Source organism: Mastomys coucha, unplaced genomic scaffold, assembly GCF_008632895.1.
Source record: "Mastomys coucha isolate ucsf_1 unplaced genomic scaffold, UCSF_Mcou_1 pScaffold18, whole genome shotgun sequence".
Classification (NCBI taxonomy): Eukaryota; Metazoa; Chordata; class Mammalia; order Rodentia; family Muridae; genus Mastomys; species Mastomys coucha.
The window spans coordinates 76,463,870-76,474,149 of NW_022196900.1; the positions used below are offsets into that span (position 1 = coordinate 76,463,870).

At 45.4% G+C, this 10,280-nt stretch overlaps 1 non-coding gene across 1 annotated transcript; it reads left to right on the forward strand.

Moving 5' to 3' along the window:
- Nucleotides 1-9,419: 9,419 nt before the first annotated feature.
- On the forward strand, nucleotides 9,420-9,551 carry LOC116097307. Its single transcript, XR_004121350.1, has one exon. It is a non-coding gene; the product is annotated as a small nucleolar RNA SNORA17 (small nucleolar RNA).
- The last annotated feature ends 729 nt before the right edge of the window (nucleotides 9,552-10,280 follow it).

The window sequence follows — 10,280 nt, forward strand, 5'->3', positions numbered from 1 at the left end:
AGGCCCTTTGCTAACAATCAGGATGTCCCCACCTCCACCACCAAGAACAATCTGTGGGAAGATCTAAGAGAATAGGCTAGAAGATGAAAGGAGGCAGAGATCCAGGAGAGTGGTCATCACTGGTCCCTTGGTCTGCAAGCAGGAGCCCAGCTGGGAAGCTGACAAGAGACATCACCCCCTATTCTCTGTCTCACTCCCTGCCTCTATGGGAAACAGCAGAGCCAGGGTGTACAAAGGCAGGGGGTAGCTGTCAAGGCTGGAGCATTCCAGAATCAGCCTTTAGCTTGAAAGAAATTGTCTCCTGCTACAAAGCAGTAACAAGTAAAAAGAAAAAAAGTATCAATACCTGATTTGTGTAACAACTAGAAATCTCTAAAAGCGCAGACAAACCCCAAGGTACCATCACATTGAATGGCACACTGATGCACACGCTCACACCCACAAATACATACAAACTCCATTGCTGTACGCCTAACCAATAGCCTCTCATCTTGGCACAAGTAGGTAGGAAAGGAGAATTTCTTACCTGCTCCCCACCCCCACCCCCCAACTATGCACGAATGGCATCTCAGCCACCCTGACTAACTCTCTCCCCCCTCACCAGCTAGACCCCCTGCCTCTAGCTGTCATAGTCTACACAGGTCCTGAAAGGACACCAAGGACAACTCCTTCTCCACTTCTCCCCTCACTAAAACCCAACTGCCTTTACACAACCAACCTAAATTATTCCTCCTCAAATCTTCCCTTAATCCCTCTCCAACTCCAAGATGCTTTCTCCTCTGAGCCACAACTCCCTACCCCCTCACTCCCATCTAGAGTACTAAGTGGACTGAAGACCTTACTGAGATCATGTTGCCAACCAAACCAGGAGACCCAGCCCCAAAGGACTGAGATCGCATATTTTATGCTTTGTGCGGACATGCGTGTGTGCATGCGTGCATGTATGTGTGTGTATGAATGGATGTATGTGTGTGAGTGTATATGTGTGTGTGATTGTGTGTATATGTATGTGATTGTGTATGTGTGTGAGTATGTATATGTGTGTGTATGTGTATGAGTAGGTATGTGAGTGTGTATGTATATGTGTATATGTGTGAGTGTGTGTTAGAGAGAGTGTATATGTATGAGTGTATATGTATGAGTATGTGCACACTTGTGCTATTTTCATCAGCCTGCCAATACTTACCTGCACCATATGGCCCCTGGCTAAGAAGCAGAAACACAAAGAGTATGAAACAGTGGAAAATCAACCCTCCTCCATCTGCCTCCTCATGTGTTCAAGGTTTGGGTCCCAAATCTGACTCAATTTTTATTCCAAGTTCGCAGAAACCAAGATTTATTCCTGAGTATTGGGGGAATCAACTAAGTAAAAAGGAAAGGCAGATGAGTCAGAAGCCCTCCTCATTTGGCAGACTCTGAAGACCCAGGAGGCAAGCATGATGAAGTGCTGGTGGGAGCTCTGTGGAAGACTGGCATAAGATATAGGAGGGAGGAAGAGGAAAAGAAAATTCCCATCTTTTACTGCAACATGGCACATTGCTAAATCTAGACAGCTCTTCTCTGATACCCATCTGTCACTGACAGTCAGAACATTTTTAGTTCCAAGTAACAGAATTCAAACAGGGGCTTTCAGCAAGAGTGTGGGGTGGCAAGAAGTCTGAGATGGAAGCTGCTTTTATCAGAGTGACTAGGTTCTGGACTAGGGGGGAAAAACAGTGTTAAGGGCCCAGATCTAGATTTAAGTGGACCCTGCCCTCTTCTCCATTGTAAGTGAACACCTGTGGTGTGGCATGCACGAGGACACAAAAGAGTAGGCTCTCCACCAGTGCAAACAATCAGAAGATGCTCCACGAGACCTGGAAATACACTCAAGCTCCATTCCTGGGGTCAAGCTCCTGTATCTGACCACAGGATCTGCTTGGGGGAACTACCCTGAGAGCATACACCCTTCCCTTCCCACAGGGGGTTTAGGTTGGTCCCACTTACAGCTGTTAGGGTTGGAATGGAGCATATTGTTTGATCAATTCCAACCCCAACATAATATGGAGGTTGGGGACTTAGGCATAGGCAGCAGCAGTCTCTATCTACATCTGGATGAGATGGTTAAGAAACTTCTAGCATACCAAACACCAGGGGGCTGGCTTCAGCTACCTCCTTAACTTTTATCCTTAAGTTTACTGGTGAAGTTCCTGGACAAACTGGAGGTTTAAGGCTCACACTTACCACCTGTGATGGGGGTTGTCTCTTGGATGCCAAGATGGGCTGGTTCAGGCTAATGGACCCATTCAGCCCAATGGGCTGGATTGCCCTAGGAGCAGGGTTTCGTTTTGTTTTGTTTTTTAATAGTATATTTGCTGCCTTGGTCTGGACCATTCAGGTATAACCTGACTCCCCAGGTTCTACCAGTTTCCCAATAATGACTTTCAGCTTCCTGCCAAGCCATAATCTTTATGGATACGGAATTGCATTGCCTGTAGCCACAGGCAGGTGATGATGGTTTTCTCTCTAGGACTATGAAGCAATCAGTGTGCCCCAAGAAGGACCCAGTTTCACAACCCCACTGAGCACAGTAATAGTCCCCTGGCTTCTGGCGGCTGAGAGCAGGGAACATTATCCCGGAAGGCATAGTGTTGCATAGATCAGAGCTCTTCTCTTCACCCATGGCCCCACAGCCCCAGGTGTGAATGAACCATCCCCAGATGCCTCTGCCTGTAACGTTTTACAGAAATCTACCTGGAAGGTGGATTGCGTTTTGGTAAGTAGATTGGCTATGAGCTCCTAGGTCCTGGTCTTTCTTAATTCCCATACCCAGGGTCCTGGTTTATGAAAGTTTGGGGTCTTTCCACAGGGATCAAAGAAGACAAACTAGGACAACCATAATTATGGGATCCCTGTCAGTCTTATCTTTAGGGGGTCAGAGAATGTGTGGTTATCTTCGACAACCATAATTATGGGATCCCTGTCAGTCTTATCTTTAGGGGGTCAGAGAATGTGTGGTTATCTTCTGTAGCCTCCTTCAGCTAGGTGTGGTGGATCTGTGGGATAGGGTGCACAATCTTTAATTTATATAAGCCTTAATCAGCACTAGAGCTGAGCAAATATCTACACTCGATATTATATGTATTTCCATGCCAATAACCCCACAATATGACTTGCCATGTTCCATCTGAACTGCTCTTGACTCCAATGCCCTCAAGGCCATGATTTTAAGATTCTTACCCCATGGCCTTTTCTCCATCTCCATCTTCCTCTCTCTACTCATGGTCTTCTTTGACCCCAAACCTGGGAACCCTAAATCCTGCTTATGTCTCTTCTGCCCAGCTTTTGGCTGTCAACATCTTTATTCACCAATCAGGGATAATTTGTTGGGCAAGGTCATATAGCAAGGTCACCTGAGTCTACATCATCTAGTCTCTGGGAGCAACCAGTATTTAGCATAACAAAAGACCAAATCTCAACAGGTGACTAGTGACCTTCTCTGCAGGGGAGATGGTGAGTGTTGGGAACCAAAAACACTCTCTGAGCACTCTCTGGCTTGGCACCCCAGAGCCAATAGGCTTGAGAACTGGGATCCTAATACCAAGCTGTCCTTAGCTTAGTATTTCTCTCAGGGATTCTGCCTTGCTAGACAGGTTTTCCTCAGAACCAACAATAAAGGTCAAACACATTCCTTAGGACAGTCCACAATAGTTAGAAAAGGTTTCCCTCACTCCAGGACATTAGCTAGGAAGTAACCAGTGCTGCCTCCAGCAAGACCCAGAGAATTAACAGGAAATACCAAAATACCTCAACAGGGAGGGCTCTACTGCTCTTCTGCCTACTTCACACCTAGCTACCAGACGCTGCTGACCTTGAAGCTTCGGTCATTTGCCTACATGATCTCAGTCTTGTGCTTCTTGCTGTAACCCTGCCCGCCTACCTGATGTCTGCTGAGAGGTGCCTGGAGCTGATCTTCACAGAGACAACTCCCCATCGAACATCCGCCCAGATGCTCCCATCTCCTACGTTCTTCCAGCCGGATTCCCCTCACTCCCTCCTCATTTCCTTTTTCTGTAACGTATATATACTGGCCATTGGGCATTATTAAAACGAGGCTTTGACAAAAGATCTGCAAGGCCTCCCTCTCCTTTTATTGCCCATTCTATTCCAGGTTTAGTTCCCCTCGAAACCCATGGAATAACTAGATCCCGCAGGTCGGGGATAGGTGAGGACCACAGGACATAGGCCTCTCTGCATTGCCTCCAGGCCCTGGTTTGGAATTCTCTTTACTCACACAAGGTCACCGGGCTAGGCAAGCATAAACTTGGGCAAAGGTGCGGCCCCTTGAACTGCCTAGTGAATAGTCCTCTGAATCTGTTGCAGGGCCTGTAAGAACTCAAGCAAGGGACGGTTAGTAATTTCTGCCTATGAATAGCTTAAGGAGGAAAGGGGGTGGTCTCCCAAATGATTTCAAATAGGATGATGAGGCCTATTTGTGGTGGTTTGAATAGGTATTCCCCCATAGATTCATGTGTTTGAATGCTTGGCCCATAAAGAATAGCACTATTAGGAGGTGTGGCCTTGTTGGGTTAGATGTGTCACTGTAGGAGCAGACTTTAAGGTCTCCTATGCTCACACTCCACCCACAATGGAACACAGACTTCTTATGCTGCCTTCAAATCGAGATGCAGAACCTGCAGCTCCTTTTACAGCACCATGTCGGCATGCAAGCTGCCATGTTTCCTGCCACAATGGTAATGGACTAAGGCTCAGAACCAGTAAGCCAGCCCCAACTAAATAAGAGGGCTTATTATAAGCTCTTCCTTTATAAGAGTTGCCGTGGTCATGTTGTCTCTTCACAGCCATAAAATCCTAAGACACTCCTAAAAGGGCATATGGTAGGAGGTTGGCCCAATTTTCACTGGTCCCAAGGACTTATTTAGTTAAAGCCCCTTTTAAGGCCCTAGTCATCCTTTCTATCTGCCCTGAGCTTAGTTTCCAATCAATGTTTAGAAATTTTTGGCAGATTTGGGGAACCTTGGACCATGAAGGCTAGGCCATTGCTTGAATCCCAGAGAGAGTAGCAACCCAAATCCAGGAATTAACTTTTGGAGGAGTTTCTTGGTGACCAGTAAGGCTCTTTCCATCCAGGTGGGATAGGCTTCCACCCATGCAGAGAAAGTATCTGTGAAGGTGAAGAAATACTTATACCTAAGAACTATGGGTAAAGTCCACTTCCCAGTGTTCCCAGGGAGTGCTTTCTTGGGCATGGACTCCTTTTGGGGGCCTTTCTTCCTCTTTGAGGGTTTCCTTGTACACAAAAGATGCATCAGGGCACTATGTCTTTGACAAGCCTGTCTAGTTGAGGGATATAATATGTGGGCCTGAGTGACTCAGCAGTTTTCAATCTCCCCAAATGGGTGGGCTGATGGAGCCTCTTAAGCATTTGTCTTCCAAGAGCAGCCTGGAGTATAGGTCTCCCATCCTGTAAGAACTGCCACACATCTGCTTGGCATCTTCCCTTTCTGCCCACTTGGTCTCATCCTGTGTATGGGTTGGACATTAGAGTGATTTGGGTTCAGATAGGGTGACCAAGATCTAGCGAGACCTCACTGGTTCTAGCACTGCATTCTGGGTAGCTAAGTCTGCAGCCTGTTTCCTTGAGCCTCTCCTCTGGGCATTCCCCTTTCAGATGCCCTTTGCAATGGATAGCAGCTACCTCTTTTGATAGCCACAGGGCCTCTAGTAGGACCAGGATTTCTTCTTTGTTTTCAATTTCCTTTCTAGCTAGGTGAGGCGTACCCTCTCCCTATAAAGGATGCTATGGACATGGGCTATGGCAAATGCATAGGACTGTCTGCATATCTGATGTTGGCTTTGCCCTGTGCCTGGATTAATGCCAAGAGTTCAGACTTTTGTGTTGATGTCCCTTGCTGAAAGAGAGAGCCCACACTGTCCTGTCCAAAGTGACCAGAGGTGAGGAACAACCTTAGGGAGAAACATGTATCACCCTTAATTCCTAAGAATTCACTGTCCAGAAGAAACAGGCCAGCAAGCAGTGCAGGAACAGACCTGGGCAGCAGACTGAGCACAAAAATGTGTCTCCACCCACTGGACATAGAAATGAGGGACCCCAAGAAGCACAGAATCAGCTGTGCACAAAGGGAACAGGAAGAAGGGAGAAAGGACAATGCAAGACTGAATCAATCAGGAACTTGGAGAAAATGACTTGGGCATCTGTATGAGAACTCAGGAATAGCAGAGACTCTCACAGGGACACAGACCTTCCATGTGAGAGACTTAACTACAAACAATGGAAATAAAATCTGAGTTAGTCAGAGAGAAACTTGAATAAGGTCATCAAGAAGCTTGCAAAATCAATAGGAAGGCTCGAAATGAGTTGCTGAAGTAGGCCAAAACCAAAGTAGAACATGCGGCAAGCTGGAGAAGCAGCCTGAAAGATGATGCCATGGCCATTGAGCACTGGGTGTGGCCACTTGCTCTATGTGCCAAAAGATGCTTCCCCTGCTAACACAGCTGGTTGTCAACTGTCTACTCTTTTTTAGGTCATTTCCCAGATGGAAATATATAAATAGCCAAGCTTGGGTTGGTGCCTGTGGTGCTTTGATGAAAATGCCCTCCACAGACTCATCTGTCTGAATGTCTAGTCCATAGTTGGTAGGCTGTTTATGGAAGGATTAGAAAGTATGACCTTGTTGGAGGAGGTGTTGCCTTGTGGGAAGAGGTTATCACTGAGAGTAGAGTAGCCTTTGAGATTTCAAAAGCCACCCTGCCCCTTCTCTTTCTCTCCTACTTGCAGATCAGGATGTAAAGCTCTTAGCTAATGCAAAAACACCATGCCTGTCTGCTGCCACACTCTCTACCATGATAGTTATGGAATTATCCTCTGAAACTGTAAGTGAGCCTCTAATTAAATGCTTCAGTCATCGTATCTCCCCATAGCAATGGAACAGTAATTAAGACAGTCTCCCATGGAAGCAGCCAACAACATCTTTTAACTTTGGAGTTTGGGGACTCATTAGTTTTCTATCACCATAACAAAATACATGACAAAAACAACAAACAGAAGAAAGATTTTCTTTGGCTCATGGTTTCAAAGGTTTTATTCCATGTTCATTTGGTTCTGTTGTTTCTGGGCCATTATAGGGAAGAACATTATGGTATGGTGAGGATTATCTGGTGGAACAAGACACTCACCTTATGACACAGAGCGTACGAGAGGAAGGACCCACAGATAAGGTAGGACATTCAAAAGCATGACACCATGACGTACTTCCTCTGTCTAGGTCCCACTGTCTAATAAGCTGTTCTACTCTAAAATCGACAGAGAATTAACCATTTGTGTAGCTGGTGTCCTCACAGTCTAAACATCTCTCCCACCATCTTGAGACAAGCCTTCAACATTTAAACTTTCTTAGGAGCCTCTTCAAGCACAAACTATAACAACCAGTGAGGGAGCAGCTTCCATAAATCCAAAGCACAGAAAACAAGCATTGATAGTGAGTCTGAAATGGATATTAAGGTAAGGTCTGAAAGGATGAATACAGGCTACTTTTTGACCCATTGGCCATTTAAACCCTCTAAGTGTATGTATCAACTGAACAATACATAAAACATATTGTATCATGTTCAAGAGAATCTGAGACCTGTAAAACCCATCCAGAGATTATGTCATAGAGCGTTGGTAGGCCCTGGACCTCCGAGAGATGGGCTGCTCTCCTTCCAAGTGAACTGGCAATGAGAAGAAGATTTGAAGTCAGGGCTGTTTAACTTGGAAATCTAACTCATTCCATAGCATAATGTTGTTTCTAGTTAGAGGCAGAAAAGAAAGAAGGGAAAGAAGAAGGAAGGAAGGAAGGAAGGAAGGAAGGAGAGGGAGAAGGCAAAAGAGGAGGAGGGGGGAGGAGAAGAAGAAAAAGAAAGACTAGTCTAAGAAAAAAGAACAAATTCCAGATTTTTGAGATAGGCTCTCACTATATATCCCTGATTGGAATGGAACTCACAAAGATCCACCTGACTCTGGTCCCAAGTACTGAGATTAAAGGTGTGCACTGCCATCCCTGGCAAATATTAAAAAACAAAAACAAAAACAAAAACAAAAAAACTAGAGTTAATTGAACACACAGGAAAGATGAATACCTGCTTCCCAAAATTAAACCAACCCTCCATGCTGCTCCAAGGCCCTAGCTTCTGGATTTAATCCCAGAGTCTGGTTCACATTTTAACAAAACTCTCAGGGAGCCAAGTACAGAAAGCCCAACAAGGTTCTAGGAAATCCTACCCAAAACAATTAGCTTTGCCCCCAGGAAACATGAATAGGGAAGACTCTATAAACAAGTCAATGATTAGATCAATAAAAAACAGTCAAGAGAAACATTCTGTATTCAAACAGGCACCATGGTACAAATAAGGAAATGGGAGAGAAAGGAAATACACAGTTCTGGAACACAGTGAAGCCCACTGTCCAAAGTCAGCCTGCCTTCTCAGTACTACAGCCAACTCTCAGAATTCTCGAATCAGGCTAAGCAGCAAAGTTAAGCCATTCTCCATCTTTATCAACCCAATCCCCTCTGAGTCTCCAGGATACAATGGGTCACTAGATCAAAAAGGTGTAAAAATATCTATAGCAAGTACATGTGCCAACAGCGCAATCTTCCAGTCATTTGTTTTCTCACCATCCATATGAGTGACCCTCTCATGTCTCTCTCAGGAGCGTACTAGCTTTGTCCTTCCTTTGGGTGATGAAGAAAATTGAGACACAGAGAAAAATTAATAATTCTCACTGTCTTAATGACTGTTCCATTGCTGTGAAGAGACACCATGACTAAGGCAACTCATATAAAAGAAAGCATTTAATTGGAGCCTTGCTTACAGTGTCAGAAATGAAGTCCATTGACATCCCAGTGCCACACATGGTGCTAGAGAAGTAGCTGAAAGCTATATCATGGTCTGCTGGCTGGGAGAGAGAGAGAGAGTGTGAGCCTTGCATGAGTTTGTAGCATCTGGAAGCCCATCTCATTGACATACTTCTTTCAACAAGGCCACACTGTCTGAACCTTCTAATCCTTTCAAAGAGTTCTGCTCCCTGGTGACTAAGCATACAAACAGATGAGCCTATGATGACCACCCTCATTGAAACTACTACATTCACCGAGCTATATAGTAAGCATTGTAATTCAAGCCAGATAGTTATCTGTAAAACCTAATCCCAATCATAACTGTGATATATATAAAGATAAAACTTATAGTAATAAAAATATTAACAAGCTAGGCATGGTGATACATGGCCTTAATCCCAGGACTCCGGGAGCCAACGTAATTGGATCTCTGAATTCTTGGCCAGCCTGGTCTACAGAACAAGTTCCAGGACTGCCAAGGCTACACAGAGAAACCCTATCTCAAACAAACAAACAAAAAACCTTGTCCTTAGAGGCATTGCAGGTGTAGCTGCTGCATCACATGTGTATCAGTAGGTGGCAGAGAGGAGAGAGGCTGTGTCTACACTCAGTGTACTGACCCTGTGAACATCTGAATGATGAGTAGCCTACATTCATCCTAAAGAAAAAAGAAAGTCTGAGATGACCACCAGTTCAGTCCCATAGGGCCCGGACAGGGAGCAGTGCAGCACCTCAAAGACCTGGCAGGCAGGAGGATGTCATGACCAACATGATACCTGCCTGGTGCCGCAATGCATGAACAGGACATAGCATTCATGAGACCACTCCTAAGACAACCCCAGACTCTCAGAGACCCTGGGCACCACTAAGAGGAGCAAAGTGGTAGAGTGTGGGGAAGTGGACTATACCAGGAACCTTGGCAAGGTAGAGTGAGTTCTGAAACCCAAGTACCCTCATACCTGAGGACAGTAGATGTTTCACCTACTCCCGACCAGGTTCCTGTCCTGGAACATGTGACCACAGGATCCCATGGAGAGGACTGTGACAATCAGTCACATAGGGGCAACACCTGAAGCCCCTCCACATGCAGATGAGGCATCCCTAACATCTCAGACCAAGTCAATAGAAAGCATCTGCCATTAGACCCTAACTTAACCAAAATATATATAAGACCCTATCCACAAGGAATAAAGTGCATGAGTTATTTCATCAAAGATGGTCTGAGAGCATCTGTCACGTAAGAACTGCAACACTTTTCGGGAAGAGAGCTTTTCTCCTGAATAGAAGCTGCTCTAGCCTACCAAGGTCACTTTCCATTCAGTGGCCCTGCTGTGTGGCTTCTGCCACCGAAGGCTTCTCCCCCTTCAGAGAGCACAACCTTTT